This window comes from Pseudophryne corroboree, chromosome 8, assembly GCF_028390025.1.
Source record: "Pseudophryne corroboree isolate aPseCor3 chromosome 8, aPseCor3.hap2, whole genome shotgun sequence".
Classification (NCBI taxonomy): Eukaryota; Metazoa; Chordata; class Amphibia; order Anura; family Myobatrachidae; genus Pseudophryne; species Pseudophryne corroboree.
Window position 1 is genome coordinate 10,939,875 of NC_086451.1, and position 21,509 is coordinate 10,961,383.

The window sequence follows — 21,509 nt, forward strand, 5'->3', positions numbered from 1 at the left end:
GGTGCGTCCCGCACATACGCAGGATAATGGGGTTCATGTAGTGCTGGTGCGTCCCGGACATACGCAGGATAATGGGGTTCATGTAGTGCTGGTGCGTCCCGGACATACGCAGGATAATGGGGTTCATGTAGCACTGGTGCGTCCCGGACATACGCAGGATAATGGGGTTCATGTAACGCTGGTGCATCCTGGACATACGCAGGATAATGGGGTTCATGTAGCGCTGGTGCGTCCCGGACATACGCAGGATAATGGGGTTCATGTAGCGCTGGTGCGTCCCGGACATACGCAGGATAATGGGGTTCATGTAGCGCTGGTGCGTCCCGGACATACGCAGGATAATGGGGTTCATGTAGCGCTGGTGCGTCCCGGACATACGCAGGATAATGGGGTTCATGTAGCGCTGGTGCGTCCCGGACATACGCAGGATAATGGGGTTCATGTAGCGCTGGTGCATCCTGGACATACGCGGGATAATGGGGTTCATGTAGCGCTGGTGCATCCTGGACATACGCTGGATAATGGGGTTCATGTAACGCTGGTGTGTCCCGGACATACGCTGGATAATGGGGTTCATGTAGCGCTGGTGCATCCCGGACATATGCGGGATAATGGGGTTCATGTAACGCTGGTGCGTCCCGGACATACGCTGGATAATGGGGTTCATGTAGCGCTGGTGCGTCCCGGACATACGCAGGATAATGGGGTTCGTGTAGCGCTGGTGCGTCCCGGACATACGCAGGATAATGGGGATCATGTAACGCTGGTGCGTCCCGCACATACGCAGGATAATGGGGTTCATGTAACGCTGGTGCGTCCCGGACATACGCAGGATAATGGGGTTCATGTAGGGCTGGTGCGTCCCGGACATACGCAGGATAATGGGGATCATGTAGTGCTGGTGCGTCCCGGACATACGCAGGATAATGGGGTTCATGTAGCACTGGTGCGTCCCGGACATACGCAGGATAATGGGGTTCATGTAACGCTGGTGCGTCCCGGACATACGCAGGATAATGGGGTTCATGTAGCGCTGGTGCGTCCCGGACATACGCAGGATAATGGGGATCATGTAGTGCTGGTGCATCCCGGACATACGCAGGATAATGGGGTTCATGTAGCGCTGGTGCATCCCGGACATACACAGGATAATGGGGTTCATGTAACGCTGGTGCGTCCCGGACATACGCAGGATAATGGGGTTCATGTAGCGCTGGTGCGTCCAGGACATACGCAGGATAATGGGGTTCATGTAGCGCTGGTGCATCCCGGACATACGCAGGATAATGGGGTTCATGTAGCGCTGGTGCATCCCGGACATACGCAGGATAATGGGGTTCATGTAACGCTGGTGCGTCCCGGACATACGCAGGATAATGGGGTTCATGTAACGCTGGTGCGTCCCGGACATACGCAGGATAATGGGGATCACGTAGGGCTGGTGCATCCTGGACATTCGCAGGATAATGGGGTTCATGTAGCACTGGTGCGTCCCGGACATACGCAGGATAATGGGGTTCATGTAGCGCTGGTGCGTCCCGGACATACGCAGGATAATGGGGTTCGTGTAGCGCTGGTGCGTCCCGGACATACGCAGGATAATGGGGTTCGTGTAGCGCTGGTGCGTCCCGGACATACGCAGGATAATGGGGTTCGTGTAGCGCTGGTGCGTCCCGGACATACGCCGGATAATGGGGTTCATGTATCGCTGGTGCATCCCGGACATATACGCAGGATAATGGGGTTCATGTAACAATGGTGCGTCCCGGACATACGCAGGATAATGGGGTTCATGTAGCGCTGGTGCGTCCCGGACATACGCAGGATAATGGGGTTCATGTAACGATGGTGCGTCCCGGACATACGCAGGATAATGGGGTTCATGTAGCGCTGGTGCGTCCCGGACATACGCGGGATAATGAGGATCATGTAACGCTGGTGCGTCCCGGACATACGCAGGATAATGGGGTTCATGTAACAATGGTGCGTCCCGGACATACGCAGGATAATGGGGTTCATGTAGCGCTGGTGCATCCCGGACATACGCTGGATAATGAGGATCATGTAGCGCTGGTGCGTCCCGTACATACGCAGGATAATGGGGTTCATGTAGCGCTGGTGCGTCCTAGACATACGCAGGTGGAGATCTGATGGGTCTCTGCTATTGATGGCAGCCTAATAGCAAAGATGGTGCCTTCCCCCCTCCCCAACTGCTGAGCTCCTCCCACTGTAACTGATTGACCTACGTCCTGCCGTGCCTTAAGCAGGGATGGCCATCGATAGTGTAAATCAGCCATGGCTCTCTGTCGATGGTGTTATGCCGCTTATGTTAAGCACTGATAACACCATGTATGGTTAATCCAGTGGTTCCCAAACGCTGCCCTCAAGGCACCCCAGCAGTCCAGGTTTTAAGGATATCCAGATGCTTTAATCAAAATGACTGAGGTACTAATTAATTTACCTGTGCTCAATCATAGATATCCTTAAAACCTGGACCATTGGGGTGCCTTGATTTCTGTGTTTGGGAACCGCTGGGATCCGGGAGAGTGGCCAAATTATCGCTATGTCTGGAAGATCTCCCTGAAATATGTGTCTCTTCCAGATATACCTGCAGAGTAGGTAAGTTGCTCAAAATTCGCCTTTTTTGGGGGAGTTTAACTTCTGCTTTTTTAACACGAACTGCGTACAGTTCTACGACACTGCCATTAATATCCCTTTAAAGTTTTAAATTCTGCTAATCGTTCTTATTTCATGGAAGAAATTTTGGGTTATCTACGGGATTGCTCCTGAAGACCTTGCTTTAAGCAATACGTGATGACTAAGACCGCAGAATTTACATTAGATTTAACATGCATTATCCTACTGATGCAAGATGTATGTAAATATAAGAACACGAAGCATTGCCTAGAAACATGTACAAACCCCATTTAATCCTATGTAATACATGAATGAAATACTGTGGCTTTCAGAGATCAAGCCTGATCCCAAAATACACAGCGGCGCCCGGGTTATAGATGCAGGAATCTCCTGATAGGATAACGGACATTGGGGGTCATTCCGAGTTGATCGCTCGCTAGCTACTTTTTGCAGCCGTGCAAATGCATAGTCGCCGCCCACGGGGGAGTGTATTTTCGCTTTGCAAGTGTGCAAACGTCTGTACAGCCGAGCGGTACAAAAATAGTTTGTGCAGTTTCCCAGTAGGTCTGAACTTACTCAGCCGCTGCGATCACATAAGCCTGTCCGGGACCGGAATTGACGTCAGACACCCGCCCTGCAAACGCTTGGACACGCCTGCGTTTTCCCAAACACTCCCAGAAAACGGTCAGTTGCCACCCACAAACGCCCTCTTCCTGTCAATCACCCTGCGATCGGCTGTGAGAATGGATTCTTCGTTAAATCCATCGCTCAGCAACGATCCGCTTTGTGCCCGTACGACGCGCCTGCGCATTGCGCTGCATACGCATGTGCATTAGTAACCTGATCGCAGCGCTGTGAAAAACGGTAGCATGCGATCAGGTCGGAATGACCCCCATTATACCTGAGTAATCCAGTCCCGTGTTATTCATGTTTGTGATTGAATCATATAGTTTATTATGCACAAATAATAAAATACAGACATAAGACAGTCAGACGCCGCGTTCTGCTGAAATATAATACACCAAGGAACATGGATCAGGTATACGTAATACCACAATATACAGTATACAGATACAATGTTATAGAAACATAGGATTTGACGGCAGATAAGAACCATGTTGCCCTTCCAGTCTGCCCTTTAGGGCTAGTGTAATAGAGTTAGGGTTTAGAGCAGTGGTTCCCAACCTTTCGTGAATCACGTCGTCCTAGAGTATCAGCATTTTTTTTCACGGCACCCCTAGGATCAACATTTATTATTTATATATCTGGAAAAAAATAAAAAATGAAGTACACTGTGCCTAGCTGTCATCTATAGGTTCAGTGACGTGGCGGTGTGCGGTGGTGCTTCTGTTTTTCCACATGTCATGCTAGGTGCAGTTTGTATGTCTGACTGAGAGACACAGGGCCTACTGACAACACGCGCCGGCTCTGTTGACCTCAGTGATTTAAATATGCAGCGTTGCACTGTTACCCCCACGGACCGCCCGTGACACGCCCATGAAACTTCAGTGTTAATGAGGTTAATGGACCCCCTGCTAAGCCACACCCAATTTTACACACACCATGCGCAGATCGTTAGTTTGATACTTTCGCCCATGTGTAGAAGCAGATCTCTGCCGCAGTCTGTGGTGGTCATTCCGAGTTGATCGCTAGCTGCATTGGTTCGCAGCGCAGCGATCAGGCTAAAAAACGTCAGTTCTGCGCATGCAGTGTAATGCGCACGAGCGACGTACGGGTACAACGAACGATGTAGTTTTGCACAGGGTCTAGCGATGCGTTTCAGTCGCACTGGTTGCCGCAGAGTGATTGACATGAAGTGGGCGTTTCTGGGTGTCAACTGACCGTTTTCAGGGAGTGTTTGAAAAAACGCAGGTGTGCCAGGAAAAACGCAGGCGTGGCTGGGCGAACGCTGGGCATGTGTGTGATGTCAAATCCAGAACTGAGTAGTCTGAAGTGATCGCAAGCGCTGAGTAGGTTTTGAGCTACTCTGAAATGACACAAATTTTTTTGCAGGCGCTCTGCGATAAAAACGTTCGCACTTCTGCTAAGCTAAAATACACTCCCAGTGGGCGGCGGCATAGCGTTTGCACGGCTGCTAAAAACTGCTAGCGAGCAAACAACTCGGAATGACCCCATGTGTGCTCTGCATACACCGTCTGCCTCAGAATCACACCCAAAATGTCTGATTCTTCATAAGGAGTCAGTACTGTCTAGGGTTCCATCCTGAAACGTCATCTTCACCAGGTTCGGTAACAAGTGGTTTCTGGCCACCCATTGAGCTCAGTAGTATGGTTCATATGGCACCATTGTAAAGTAAGCACCATGGTAGGTGTAGACATCCCTTGGCACCAGTGCCACTCTCCTCCCCTCCTGCTCCACCTCCTTCCTTTGTGGAGGAAACCTTTTTGGCACAGTAGACCATCTCCAAACTGGAGATCACAAATGCGGCCTGCATACTTAGTGAAGCCTGGGCCTCTGGTGAGTGACCCCTGCCCCAGTCAGTCTTGCTCACAGTTTAGAGTTTACTGCGCTGCCAGATAGGGGAGCAGCCCCCTTTAACAAATGCTTAATTATCCCCCAGAAGGCAACAGAACAATGAATAACAATACATTATATTACCAGCTGGAGGTATGAGTATTATAAACACAAAGTGGTTCATTCCGAGTTGATTGCTAGCTTCCGTTGTTCGCAGCGCAGCGATCAGGCTAAAAATCGGCATTTCTGCGCATGCGTATGCACCACAATGCGCACGCGCGACGTACGGGTACAAAGTCCTTTGTGGTTTTGCACAGGTTCTAGCGAAGCTTTCAGTCGCACGGCACAACGCATGAAGATTGACAGGAAGGGGGCGTTTCTGGGTGTCAACTGACCGTTTTCTGGGAGTGTTTGGAAAAACGCAGGCGTGCCAGGGAAAACGCAGGCGTGGCTGGGTGAAAGCTGGGCGGGTGTGTGACGTCAAAAGCCAACCCTCCAACGTTAGAATCGACGCACACGAAGAGTAAGTCCAGGGCTGGTCTTGTTTTGCACAAAATGTTTTTGCAGGCGCTCTGCTGCACAGGCGTTCGCACTTCTGCAAAGCGAAAATACACTCCTGCTAAAAACTGCTAGCGAGCGATCAACTCGGAATGACCCCCATAATGCGTGTTGTTCCCCTCTAATTCAGGGTATCTCTGAAAGACACCACAACTCTTCCATAAATGGATGAGGATGGATTTGTTCTTTAAAGGTTTATGTAACAAGGACGTTATGTTGTTGTTAATGTCTTTTTGACGCTGCGCAGATGCATGGATTTGGATTAGCAATGGAGCAAATCATCCTATATTTATTCCTCCTTCAGCAGGAAGCGGCTAAGTGCCGTCAGTGTTCACAGAAAGATATTTAGTTATTACAATCCAGGGGTGTGGCCTCAAGTGAAGGGGAGTGGCTTCGCTGGAAGCCCCCGTTACATCAATCTGGGGGTGCGCCCATCATTCCCGGAGAAGTTGCCCCGGGAGACTCTGACAGCAGCCGTGTGCTGCAGGAGAATGTCACAGTGCAGCTCCCGCCTCCTGACACATATATATAATATATAATATATACACGTATACATACATACATACGCAGAGGTGACCATTAAGCTCGATTAGCAGCCTCAAATTGGGCCGGTTCCAGAGGTGGATGCAGTTTAGATTGTTTTGCAGATGGCGATGTTTTGTTGCCACACTGGCCATGGGTTGTCATGGTCTTGCGCCGGCGGCCGCAGCGTGGATTTAGACGCAGTTTGATTGACAGCAAGTAGCCATTTGGGAGAGGTAATGGTGGGTGTCTGTGTCTTTGAACGCAGTGCTTCCGGCCCCAACCCTCGGTTGCACAGAGGTCCAGTGGTGCTTCTGATGTTCCCGTTAGGCAGCCGATGCTGCGTCGTTACCACAGGCGGCAGTTGCATGTCTTCTCAGATCCACTGCGACCGAAGACGCAGAACAGGCCCATTGCTCTATAAAATGCAGTATAACCAGTGCGGCTGAGGGGGAGATGTACTAAGCAGTGAAAAAAGTGGAGAAGTGAGCCAGTGGAAAAGTTGCCCATGGCAACCAATCAGCATTGACGTAACATTTATAATTTGCATACTATAAATGCATACAGAGCAGCTGATTGGTTGCCATGGGCAACTTCTCCACTGTCTCACTTCTCCACTTTTATCACTGCTTAGTACACGTCCCCCTGAGTGCTGGAAACGACCCTCTAATAATACCCTCTGCTATATGACAGGGTGTGACATTTATTCCCTCCGCTAGGACGTGCGCTTATTTCACCCATCCATGGCGGTTCAAACATTGACTCTCCCAGAGCTTGTCCTGAATCCCCAGCAACGAGTCCGGAACCAATTAAGGGGAGAACTGAAGGCGTTAGACATTGCAGAACTCTAATTCTCAGAATGACAGGGAAGCCGGCACTTAATGCGTCAGGACAGAAGCTGATCTTTTAATCAGAAGGTCTCGTATCTTTCAAAGGGTGGCAAGATATAGCAGGTAATCTGTCTATGTAAATTACAGCCGGAGTTCAGTATTAAAATGCAGCAAGCTTTGAAAGATCTAGGTCGGAATGTTATCACATAGGTATAAGGATAGCTCTGTAGAAGATCCAAAACAGATTAAATTGTTGTCTCAAAATTATAACGCAACCACGCAGAAGGACACATAGAGAGTGGCGTAAGTGTCCTATAATGGGTATCCGTTCACATGGTCGACCATGTTATGGTCGACAGTCATTAGGTCGACCACTATTGGTCGGCATTGACATGGTCGACATGGACACATGGTCGACACATGAAAATGGTCGACACATGAAAAGGTCGACATGAGTTTTTTAACTTTTTTTTTTTCTTTTGGGGAACTTTTGCATACTTTCCGATCCACATGGACTACGATTGGAACGGTAAAGTGTGCCGAGCGAAGCAGTAGCGGAGCGAAGGCACCATGCGAGGGGACGCGGTGCACTAATTGGGGTTCCCAGTCACTTTACGCAAAAAACGACACCAAAAGAAGTTAAAAAACTCATGTCGACCTTTTCATATGTCGACCTTTCATGCGTCGACCATTTTCATGTGTCGACCATGTGTCCATGTCGACCATGTCAATGTCGACCAATAGTGGTCGACCTAATGACTGTCGACCATAACATGGTCGACCATTCATACCGGAACCCTATAATGTGGGTGCAGTCCCCACGCGTTGGCAGTAGGTTGATGCTTTATACTTATTTTTTATGTCAATGTTGGAGGCTCTTTGAAGGAGACCAGAGAACAGGAGCTTGGACCAAAAGACAAGGCTGGGGCAATTAACGGAGAGCTTTCCTAGCCATGAGAACCCCAGGGGTAAAAATTGAGGGTTGCTAAGCCGGACTATGGGGGTCACTCATAGTTGATCGCTAGCTGCCGTTGTTCGCATCAGGCTAAAAATCGGCATTTCTGCGTATGCACCGCAATGCGCACGCGCGACGTACGGGTACAAAGCCCGTTGTGGTTGTGCACAGGTTCTAGCGAAAGTTTTCAGTCGTACTGACGACCGCAAGAAGATTGACAGGAAGGGGGCGTTTCTGGGTGTCAACTGACCGTTTTCAGGGAGTGTTTGCAAAAACGCAGGCGTGTCTGAAAAAACGCAGGCGTGGCTGGGCGTTCGCTGGGCGGGTGTATGACGTCAAATCCGTACACGAATAGGCTGAAATGATCGCAAGCGCTGAGTAGGGTCAGAGCTGCTCTGAAACTGCACAAACTGTTTTTGCAGATCTCGGCTGCACAGGCGTTCACACTTCTGACAAGCTAAAATACACTCCCCAGTGGGCGGCGGCATAGCGTTTGCACGGCTGCTAAAACTAGCTAGCGAGCGATCAACTCAGATTGACCCCCTATGTGAAAGGAGCCCGTCCCTGCAATGCGCTCGGAGCGAAGTGGCCGTGTCAGCGGTAACCTCAATCCTCTATTGGGACTCCTGCACATGTGCGACCTCCCATCTTAGTAACTTTACCCCTAAATCTGTACCGCGCACATTGCCACGTGCGCAGATCTCTAACCATCGCAGTTGTATGCAGGGATGTTGCTACCACAGGTAGATGCATGGGATCCCTCTGTGGCACAGTATGAAGTGGTGGCACTATAGTGTGGCACATAGGGTAACCACTTCATCCCTTTAATTCTGGACACATATTAATTACACAGGTTCTGTGGCTGATTAAAACCAAGTGAGATGGAGTCTTGAAGTCAGCCAGCCACAGAACCTGTGTAATTAATATGTGTCCAGAATTAAAAGGATGATGTGGTAACCCTAGTGGCACAGCTATGGGTGTCATTGCAGGACCCGGTCATGGTATCCAGTAATCTCCTCATGTGGGTGGTAGATATGACAGTATTATGGGATGACTCAGGACAAATGGAATCTTACTGAAGACAATGTCTGCCTTGTTCCGACACTGTGCACGCTGCATGTGTGTCGGCACCTGAATTATTACTGTGATGTTGGAGAATGCAGAGCCATGGGAAGTGGGGGCGACCCGCCCTTCCTACTACAGCCAACAAACCAATATCTTTATACATGACAATCAGCGTCACTATGACATGACACCATCAGCGAATCTCACCCAGGAGACGGTCAATACAATAACCAAAGTCGTACAAATGTAGTAGCCGTGACCCTGCAAGCGCATGCTTTGTTTAACGCAAAGCAATCCACCCATTCTGTAATTACAGGTTCCATGTGCTGCTGGCTGCTGAGTCATTTCCCTCTTGTGTCACGCTCGGAGTAACCTGGCAGTCGGTAGTAATGCTTATTTGTAATCATGTACTCCCTTATCAATTTGCAACTAGCAAGCGACTGTGGAACTAAACATCCCAGCATGCCCTGCCGCAGTTTTAGCATACCCTAATAGGAAAACTTTGCCAAGGCATGCTGGTATGTATAGTTCCACAGCAGCTGTAAGGCTGCATGTTGAATATTCCTGGTTTAGAGTCCGCTGCACAGGTAACTCAGCAGTCGCAGACTATTCCACAGGTGGACGTGCAAGGTGATAGTGACTAGATAGTGTGCAACCTTTAATCAGGGATGAGACTATCGCAGGACATTGTATCTCCAACTCAGCGCACCATTACGCAATAGTGCTAGCACAACCGTCTCTGGCAGGCTGTATTCACCTCTTGCACAATGACAACCTGGTGCGGCTGCAGGTGTGATCAGACAGGAGGAGGGTTCTGCAATGCACTCAAGTAACCTGTACAGGTGGAGGGAAGCTGCCAGTAAAATGAGACGTGTTGATGTTTCCTGGGGAGTATTGTGTAAATTCAGCTCTGTCTCCATGTAATAACGTGGTGCCAGTCAGGATAGGGTGCTTGGGCACAGTGCCAGAGCCCTTACTATAACATGTGCCATCTTTATGAATGGCGTCCTGGGGCAGGTTATGTGGTGCAGGACTTCCTTGGCCCATGTGTTCTTTGCACTCCCTGCGCCCCTAGATAACCCACTGGTCTAACCAAAAGCTCCATCACAAACCGTGTGTTATGGCAGCCAACTGTTCCCCAAATTCCAATTTTTTTATAAAGGCTCTTACCGGCATCATCTGACTCCTCCCTCTGTTTTGCCGACTTGTCCCCTTATTGCGCCAGTGCCCCTTTTTTGTAAATTGAGACCAGCTCCGCAGGCATTCTAGTGGGTAAAAAAAATATTTATCGTCCTTCTTCCAGAACATTGGGAAAACAATGAAAAGATTATCAATAACGTTCCTGACTTCCAGGTTTTTTTTTTTTTTTTTTTAAATATATAATTATTTATTGTGGGCACTGGGAAGGTGGTGGGTGACATGTAAGTGTGTCCCAGATTTCTGTCCTGTGTGTTTTATAACTCCAGGGAAATTTAGTGTATTGTCGGTCTTTCCATTGTGTCCGGCTCTAGAACTGCGTGGACCGGGTCCCCGGGGGGGGATGGAGGAGAGTGGGTTACTTTAGGCCAATTTCATTTAGATTTTTTATATTATTTTTGCTCATCGGTTTACTACACAATAATAGTCCTGCACTTTTTTCTTTGCTTTATTTTTCTCAGCAAAAAATATATTGGCCCTCATTCCGAGTTGTTCGCTCGCAAGCTGCTTTTAGTAGCTTTGCACACGCTAAGCCGCCGCCTACTGGGAGTGAATCTTAGCATCTTAAAATTGCGAACAAAAGAATCGCAATATTGCGATAAGACATCTCTGTGCAGTTTCTGAGTAGCTCGAGACTTACTCTGCCAGTGCGATCAGTTCAGTGCTTGTCGTTCCTGGTTTGACGTCACAAACACACCCAGCGTTCGCCCAGACACTCCTCCGTTTCTCCAGCCACTCCCGCGTTTTTCCCAGAAACGGTAGCGTTTTTTCCCACACGCCCCTAAAACGGCCTGTTTCCGCCCAGAAACACCCACTTCCTGTCAATCACATTACGATCACCAGAACGATGAAAAAACCGTGAGTAATATTCCTAACTGCATAGCAAATTTACTTTGTGCAGTCGCAGTGCGAACATTGCGCATGCGCATTAAGCGGAAAATCGCTGCGATGCGAAGAAAATTACCGAGCGAACAACTCGGAATGACCACCATTGTTTACGGAAAGTGTGTGTGTGTGTGTGTGTGTGTGTGTGGTTAGTATCTATAACAGTCTACAGTATGACTTATACAGTAGGATAGCGTTCTATTAAGGTACACGGTGGAGTCACATTATTATGACCACCGTGTGCAGTGCGGACAACGGCTAGACGGGCTGAACTGTCACTATAGACACAGGTCTGGTCGCCCCCAGGTTCATTCTGACGGTGAGCGGCTCCTATGTAGCGTGTCGGCAGCCCCTCACGCACCTTCGTAGCCGACGGTCACCTCTCACATCAGTGGCACGTGGTGCACCGCAGTTTTCACGTCGATTATTAGCAATGCTGTCATTTGTCCAGTCACCATACACCATCACCGCAGCAGCACGCGGACAAGTCACACGTTGCGCTGTGTCAGAGGTACCGCTTACCCTTGGCCCGGAAGCCGATAATCATCCCTTTTGCAACTCGGATAAATCGCCCCTTTTACCCATGACAGCAACGAGTGATATGTGTGCAGACGGCCTATCGCTCCCCTTATATTCCTGCCAAGCCAGCGCACGACACGTGACGTACTTCATGGGCTACGCACTGCCAATGTCACATGTAGTAGGTGGTCATAATAATGTGTAATTGCCTTCATTTTTGGATATTACAATTGCACGTGGTGACCTAACACAAAGTAGCTTTTGTCTCTCAGGTACGTTCCACATATTTCAAAATCCTTTACAGAGCGCTGAACTGGTTCTGTGATGTAATACAAACACCGCGGAGCAGACGTATTTGCCGTGCCAGAGTAAATGTTTTGCATCACTATGTTACACGCCAGGAAGAGTCAGTGTTACAGGCAGTCATAACCACATGCACAAAGGCCCTCATTCCGAGTTGTTCGCTCGTTAGCTGCTTTTAGCAGCATAGCACACGCTAAGCCGCCGCCCTCTGGGAGTGTATCTTCGCTTAGCAGAATTGCGAACGAAAGATTAGCAGAATTGCGAATAGAAATTTCTTAGCAGTTTCTGAGTAGCTCCAGACTTACTCACAAATAGCGATCAGTTCAGTCAGTTTCGTTCCTGGTTTGACGTCACACACACGCCCAGCGTTTGGCCAGCCACTCCCCCGTTTCTCCAGACACGCCTGCGTTTTTCCGCACACTCCCAGAAAACGGTCAGTTTCCGCCCAGAAACACCCACTTCCTGTCAATCACACTCCGATCAGCAGAACGATGAAAAAATCTCGTTAGGCCGTGAGTAAAATAACAAACTTTTGTGCAAATTTACTTGGCGCAGGCGCACTGCAAACATTGAGCTTGCGCAGTTTGCGACTAATCGCTCCGTAGCGGGAAAAAAAACGAGCGAACACCTCGGAATGACCCCCAAAGTGTAACTCTGAGGAGCAGCACCTCACCTTGGGCCTGAATCTGAGGCGGATGGAATGAAAATATCTTCTTAATTCTGAGCATGCGTCCTGAGACGCACTGCGCACAGCTACCACCAGAGGGCGCTTATTGTAATTGCCGGCGATCCATGCTATTTCAACGGGTGTTCGTGCGCAGTTGGTACTACTGGCAAATAGTGAGCGTGTTGGTATATCAGGGACTGCGCTGAAAGATGCTGGCACCGGCGGCCATGTTTTCTGACTGTCATTCTGAGCAACCGTAGGGTTGCTCTAATTTCAAATGGCGCGGCCGATTGTTCCGATCGATGGTGCATCTTTGTACGCACACCGTGGGATTCGAATCACGGCTGGCGTTCTTCTGGATAGGACGCCCATCGGCTGAGGCATTAGCATAAAGGGGGTCATTCCGAGTTGTTCGCTCGTTGCCGATTTTCGCAACGTAGTGATTAATGCGAAAATGCGCATGGTACGCAGTGCGCATGCGCTAAGTATTTTAGCTCAAAACTTAGTAGATTTATTCACGGCAGAACGAAGATTTTTCATTGTTTAAGTGATCGGAGTGTGATTGACAGGAAGTGGGTGTTTCTGGGTGGATACTCAGCGTTTTCACTGCGTTTGCGGAAAAACGCAGGCGTGCCAGGGAAAAATGCTGGAGTGTCTGGAGAAACGGGGGAGTGTCTGGGCGAACGCTGGGTGTGTTTGTGACGTCAAACCAGGAACGAAAAGGACTGAGCTGGTCGCAGATGCCGAGTAAGTGTGGAGCTACTCAGAAACTGCGGGGTAATCGTTACGAGAAAATTAGCAAATCTTTCATTCGCAATTCTGCTAAGCTAAGATACACTCCCAGTAGGCGGCGGCTTAACGTGTGCAATGCTGCTAAAAGCAGCTAGCGAGCGAACAACTTGGAATCACCCCCAATGAACAGTATCCCAGTGTCCTCTTAGTTATATACATAAACGTGAGCGCAGCCGCTCGGCAACCTTGATGGAGCATAAAGGTTATAGATAGGATCGGGGCAAAGGGCTGGAGCACTGGAGGATGCACAGGACAGAGGTGATATCGGGGACTGTTGTATAACACGCCCTGCTGTAACCTACAGAGTAGATGTAAAGTCGTCATAACCATTATTATCTCTATCTAAACAATGAGGCCTGTCACAGCGTGCACCGCGCAGTCCCAGCAGGCACTTGTCACCTCAGACCACATCTCTGTGGTGTATAAACCATGTCTGGGCCTAGTAATCATTTCCTGACTCATGAGGGATTGCTGCGCATTCTGACTCAGTGTTCCCCCCCCAGAATACCCTCCTGGCTATGGTGTCTCCTGACTACGTTCTCTGGGCCTAATTCAGACCTTATCGGTGCTGTGCATTTTCACACAGCAGCCGATCAGGTCTGAACTGCGAATGCGCCGCAGTGCGCCGGTGCATGCTAGACAGCCAATGGCTGTCTCAGCCCTGCGATCGCCTCTGCCTGATTGACAGGCATAGGCGGTCCCCGGATGGGAGGGGGCGGGACGGTGTCATTTTGCCACCGTTTAGGGGGCGCAGTCCAGGCAACGCAGGTGACGAGTAGCTCCCTGCCAGCGCGCAGGGGCTGCGCTGGCCGGGAGCTACTCCTGAAGTACAAAAACATCACCGCTGTGCGAGACTTTTGTACTTATGCGGGGGGATCGGGCCTGACATGCGGGGCGGACTAGCCCTGTGCTGAGCATCCCCCCGCAGGTCTGAATAAGGCCTAAGGCCCAGTTCCATAGACAGATGTAAGGGGCACTTGTCCATCAGTCCTACTAAGACAGGAGCTTGGATACAAAGGAGCCACTGATGCAGCCACCAGGGTCAGGGCCACTGATGCAGCCACCAGGGTCAGGGCCACTAATGCAGCCACCAGGGTCAGGGCCACTAATGCAGCCACCAGGGTCAGGGCCACTAATGCAGCCACCAGGGTCAGGGCCACTAATGCAGCCACCAGGGTCAGGGCCACTAATGCAGCCACCAGGGTCAGGGCCACTAATTGGACATATCTTGTGGTGTACCAACCCTATCCATACGTTTGGTTAGACACTTGTCATTGTCATCATCAGGCCACACACGCACCCGCCTATGCCTGGTGCCGTCCAGCGGTGCATATTCCGCAGGTCTGCCAGCACGCCCTAGTAAGCATTGTCTGTGAGAGAGCGCACACTTACGCCTGCTCAGTTGCAAGTAGGGCTGCGACTGAGACGTGCATCGCTCGCACTTGCGCACACTTGGTTACAGAGCATGTTCCGTGCAGATACTGACAGTCTACTCTCCTGGGATGGACAGCGCAGCGTCAGGCTCGTACAGTCAGAGAGTAATGGGGAACACTTGGGGCCTAATTCAGCATGGATCCCTTTTCAGAGAAATTGCAGTTGTCTGCAAGTAGAAAGGCGCCGCCCCGACGGGAATAAAAAATGCCCCGTGCAATATTGTGAATGCATCGTAGATCGCTATCCACTCGCAGATGCATACGCAATTCCCGAGACATCGAAGAATATTTGCCGTCTGGGCCTGCCACTAATCTGCGACTGAGACAGCCTTGAGGTGGTTCTGCGCTGACGTCAGACACCCTACCCAAAAACGCCTGGGCACGCCTGCGTTTTTCTGACACACCTAGAAAACGTCAGGTTTCCACCCAGAAATGCTGGCTTCCTGTCAGTCAGCGGCTACATTGCGATTATGATTTGTGCGCAATTTCTGCCGCTATAACCCCTCACGTGTGTGCAATGTGAACGCTATGCATGCGCAGTCGTTCGATTATCGCTCAATTTGCAATTCTCTGAATAGCGATCCACGCTGAATTAAGCCCTTGGTACATAAGGCAGCGCAATTGTTGCTGGTGGGTTGGTGGGGGAGTGAGTGCGTGGCCAATAATACAGCAGCCACCGATATGCGGTACGGTTGGCATGAGGAGAGACAGTGGAAGACGCAGAATTGTCAGGTCCTCCTTTCCCATTACTACTCTCTGGTGGGATTCCGGCCTCAGTCTCCTGATCCTGCCGGGATTCCTGCATCGGCAGTGTGACGGGTGTTGGTATTCCGACCGCCGTTATCTTAAACGCATCCCATTTGTAGAACTATGCAGTATGATATAATACATATCCCTGCCTCCCTCTCCCCTCCTCTGTCCCAATCGCAACAGCGCCGTTATGTGCGCACTCAGGGTCTGCGCCGTAGGACATTACCATGCGCAGTCAGGCCCATAATGATTATCTCACCCTAGGCGCCAATATCGCGATGAGAAATTTAGAAACACAGGCCCAAGGACCAACTAATCAGCTCCTAACTGTCAGGTTACAGGTTGTATTTGAAAAATGACAGTTCGAATCCCAGGTATTGGCCTGCGGCTGTCTTTTCCGCTCAATTGGAATAGTGGCAGCATATTGTGTAGCGCAGTACAGTGGCGCACAGTACACTACAACACCCTGGAGCCACTTATCTCCCTTTGAAGGAACGTCATGTGCTTTGGGTTGTGTAATATTTACTGGTACACACAGACTAGTACCTTCTAGCTACTAATGGATGAGATCTCAGCGTCACCACTTCATGGCATTGTCACGCTGCTTGTGGACCGCACAGAGGGGGTCATTCCGAGTTGTTCGCTCGCAAGCTGCTTTTAGCAGCATTGCACACGCTAAGCCGCCGCCTACTGGGAGTGAATCTTAGCTTATCAAAATTGCGAACGAAAGATTAGCAGAATTGCGAATAGACACTTCTTAGCAGTTTCTGAGTAGCTCCAGACTTACTCGGCATCTGCGATCAGTTCAGTCAGTTTCGTTCCTGGTTTGACGTCACAAACACACCCAGCGTTCGCCCAGACACTCCTCCGTTTCTCCAGCCACTCCCGCGTTTTTCCCAGAAACGGTAGCGTTTTTTCACACACACCCATAAAACGGCCAGTTTCCGCCCAGAAACACCGACTTCTTGTCAATCACATTACGATCAGCAGAACGAAGAAAAAACCTCGTAATGCCGTGAGTAAAATACCTAACTACATAGCAAATTTACTTGGCGCAGTCGCACTGCGGACATTGCGCATGCTAACGACTAATCGCTCCGTTGCGAAAAAAAAATAACGAGCGAACAACTCGGAGAGTCGGAATGACCCCCAGAGATCCATCTGTGAAACACACCAGTGCGCTTGTCTCCACCTTGTAACACATCCGAGCGCCCGTGTAATCGCGTTCTGCATGCCTGGGTGATCTCTGTTCAGCGAGGTTACTTATTAATCTCAGGCAATGTAAATAAGGGCAGAGTTTATTAAGCTGATTTCCACACGCTGAATCTGGAGCCAGCATGAGAAAGCAGTAAATTGAGGTTTATTGCTATGATCCTTGACATATATCAGTGAGTTATTATACATAAGAACACATTTTGCTCCCTATAATTGGAAGCTGTCATGTTGCTTTTCTCCCTAGGTAGACAGCACTGGAACAGCGCCATCCAGTGGCCATAATGTAAAATAAATATATTATTGGTCTGATGCCTTCCAGAGAGACAGATACCCCAGTGCCCAGTGCCCGCGTGTCCTGTATCAGTGAGAATAAACAAGCCTCCTGATTACATAGATCCCTATCACAGAATGCAGACAGAAAGATAGATCTTTGGGGGTCATTCCGAGTTGATCGCTCGCTACTTTTTGCAGCGCTGCGATCAGATAGTCGCCGCCTATGGGGGAGTATTTTCGCTTTGCAAGTGTGCGAATGCCTGTGCAGCCGAGCGGCACAAAAAAGTTTTTTGCAGTTTGAGTTGCTCTGGACTTACTCAGCCACTGCAATCACTTCAGCCTGTCCGGTCCCAGAATTGACGTCAGACACCCGCCCTGCAAATGCTTGGACACGCCTACGTTTTTCCAACCGCTCCACGAAAACGGTCAGTTGCCCCCACAAATGCCCTCTTCCTGTCAATCTCCTTGCGATCAGCTGTGCGAATGGATTCTTCGTTAAATCCATCGCTCAGCAACGATCCGCTTTGTACCCGTACGACGCGCCTGCGCATTGCGGTACAGGTCGGAATGACCCCCTTTGTACTGAGTAAAAGTTGCAGGAGGGTGCAACCACTATTTACATGTACTGTTGATGTGCATTAATCCTGGTTGTGAGAATAATTATTATATTTGTTATATGATCTACCCGTGATTTATAGCTAAATGTAACATTTTTCATCTTTGATTCCCAACAATATTTACTTATGAGGCAGATTAGGAATAAATCTGAACTTGCAGAGGAGATAAATGTGGTTAGGGGCCCCCGCTACCCCAGCCTCCCCCTCCCCAACCTCTCCTGTGGCCCCATCAATAAGGAGAACTAGAATCGATGACTGGAGAATGAACAGATCTGTTTTTGCTTTTGGAAATTACACTTTAAATAATGGGAAGAGGAAAACCAGCCCCCAAGTAACAAATTAGCCGGCGCAGTCACCCGAGCGCAAATTAGAACAAGACATTGATTAATTGATTGAATTAGCCCGCTTTAGTCCAGCCTGTGGGCAGCGTTGTACTCTGCCAGCCTAGGATGCGAAGTGTGAGCTGAGCAATCGGGGATATTTATTAGGCAGGAAGATAAAGCTTTGCTGAGATGTACAGACATGAAGGAATTATCCATAGCCAGTACTCCCTGAATATGGTCCACACTCTCTTCCTGGGGGTTATATACTGTACCCTATGGGCATATTATGTACGTGTAACCCCTACCCTAGTGATTACTGTATTTTATACTCCTGTTGTTGTCACCCAGTGACTGTATTGCCGTAACGGAGAATTACAATAGTAGAAACAAACAATACAATATAAAAAAGGTTCAAACAGACAGTACAGGAGGCAAAATCACATTGTGAAATAATGATATAGCTAAATGAGTGACAGTCACTGGGAAGGGCGGAGAGACAGACACTGATTGTAAGGGGGCCATGGAGGAGGGGCCAGTTCAGAGTGAGGAGGGTCCTGCTCGAGAGAGATTACACTCTAGGGGATTAGGGGAGTATAACTGGGAGATGAGCTGGAAAGAGATGAGGGGGGGATGGGTTCGGTATGTGTGACTAGTGGACAGGATGCCGGCGGTCACAATACCGCCGCTGGCATCCCGATCTTTAAAATCCTGTCAGGAGTGAGGTAAGTATGCTATCTCCTAACCCCTATCCCTCCCTTCCTGCAGCCTAACCATGACCTCCCCCTTAGTGCCTAAACCTAACTTCCCCTTGGTGGTGCCTTACCCTAACGCTCCCCCCTTAGTGCCTAAACATAACCTCCCCCTGGTTGTGCTTAACCTCCAACCCCCTCCCCCTCCCTGCAGCCTAACCCTAACCTCCCCCCCACCCCCGCAGCCTATCCCTAATCCCTTCCGGGTGGCGCATAAACCTAATTTGCGCCCCACTACCCGCGGCCCTAACCTGCCCAATATGCTTATGGTCAGGATGCCGTCTGTCAGAATTCCGGCGTCAGTCTCCTGACACTGTCGGGATTACGGGGTCGTCATTCTGACGGGTGGTGGGAAACACATCTCGGAGGGAGGACAGAGGGTGTGAGATAAGAGGGCTGGTAGGCTAAAAAGAACAGGTGTTTTCAGGGAATGTTTGAATCCCTGCAGACCGGTGGACATTCTGATTTGATGAGGGAGAGAGTTCCAGATGAAGGAAGCAGCGCAAGAGAAGTCTTGGATGTAGGAGAGGGAAGAGGAAATCAGCGAGGGGGCCATGTGACAGAGGACGGATGGAAAAGGGCGAGAGGGAGTGTGGATTGAGATGAGTTGGGCGATGTAGGAGGGGGCAGAACAACAAAGTGTAAGTGATGGTGAGGATTCTGCAGGGAATGGGGGCTCAGTGAAGGCGTTGCAGGAGAGGCAGAATCTGAGTAAAGTGATTAGAAGATTAGATGAGTAGGGACAATGAAGACAGATTTATGAGGGTAGAGGTGGAAGAGAGGAAGAACAGAGAGTGGGAGGTAGCAATAGCTGAGATGGGAGGTGACGAGGGCATGAATTAGAAATGTATTAGCCACCAGGGTGTGGAACCATCTGGAGATAGCATGAAGGATGATCCCCAGGCAGCGGAACTGAGGGACAGGTAGAGAGGACAGTGTTAACACTGGGAGGGAAGAGGGTCCCTGGAGGGAGGTGTACAATAAGCTCAGTCTTAGACATGTTAAGCTTAAGACATCACTGGATCATCGAGACAGGGATAGAGGAGAGACTGCTGGAGATGAGAGAGTGGATGAAGAGGGAGAGGTTAAGTCAGGAGTAAGAGGTAGATTTGTGTTCCGTTAGTGTAGAGTTGGTATCGTAGGCTGAAGAAGTAGGTGATTTGACCAGGGGAAGAGGTACAGAGAGAGGCAAGATGGGAACCAAGGACAGAGCCATCAGGAAGAGGGGGATAGCCTACCTGTAACCACTTGCTATATACAGCACTTGCCTGTCTGGAAGCTCCTGCCATCTATTCTGCACATGTAATCCCCTTATAAAGATACATGCTCACTGCACCAATGTATGATAATACGGGATAATGGGCCACCCTCATCCACCCCTGTATTTCTGAAGGTTAAATCCCCACCATTGGTAACAGATGGGAGCACATATGCCAAGCGTTCTATCACTGCTTGTTTATTATACGCTGTACCCTACAAAAGTCTCCAGTTACAACTATTACATTGGGACGAGTTGAATATACAAATAAACTTACTGTGCTTTATAATACTATATTGATCTTTGTGTACGAACATTGCATTGGGACGCACCCACGTCAACCAATAATGAGTTATCCTTTATTTGTCAAGTGCGAGTTAGCAGCGGCCTGTTGGTTGCTGCACTGGTTTTTTACTAACTCACCAGTTGTATGCTTTGGCCAACGTTGTGTAGACTAACTCACCAGTTGTATGCTTTGGCCAAAGTTGCTATAGACTAACTCAACAGTTGTATGCTTTGGCTAACGTTGCCGTAGACTAACTCACCAGTTGTATGCTTTGGCCAATGTTGCCGTAGACTAACTCAACAGTTGTATGCTTTGGCCAACGTTGCCGTAGACTAACTCACCAGTTGTATGCTTTGGCCAACGTTGCCGTAGACTAACTCACCAGTTGTATGCTTTGGCCAAAGTTGCCGTAGACTAACTCACCAGTTGTATGCTTTGGCCAACGTTGCCGTAGACTAACTCACCAGTTGTATGCTTTGGCCAACGTTGCCGTAGACTAACTCACCAGTTGTATGCTTTGGCCAAAGTTGCCGTAGACTAACTCACCAGTTGTATGCTTTGGCCAACGTTGCCGTAGACTAACTCAACAGTTGTATGCTTTGGCCAACGTTGTGTAGACTAACTCACCAGTTGTATGCTTTGGCCAACGTTGCCGTAGACTAACTCACCAGTTGTATGCTTTGGCTAACGTTGCCGTAGACTAACTCACCAGTTGTATGCTTTGGCCAACGTTGCCGTAGACTAACTCACCAGTTGTATGCTTTGGCCAATGTTGCCGTAGACTAACTCACTAGTTGTATGCTTTGGCCAATGTTGCCGTAGACTAACTCACCAGTTGTATGCTTTGGCCAATGTTGCCGTAGACTAACTCACCAGTTGTATGCTTTGGCCAACGTTGCCGTAGACTAACTCACCAGTTGTATGCTTTGGCCAATGTTGCCGTAGGTGAAATCAGGACAGGAATCTGACATACACCCAATGTTAATGATCTATCAGATACAGACTGCACTCACTCATAAAGGGGTCTATTCATGAAGAAGTGAGAAGTGTGGAGAAGTTGCCCAAGGCAACCAATCAGTTGCGACGTATAATTTTATAGAATGCATTTTATAATTGTTACCTCCACAATGGTTGGTTGCTATGGGCAACTTCTCCGCTGGCTCACTTCTCCACACACTTTTCCCTGCTTCATGAATAGGC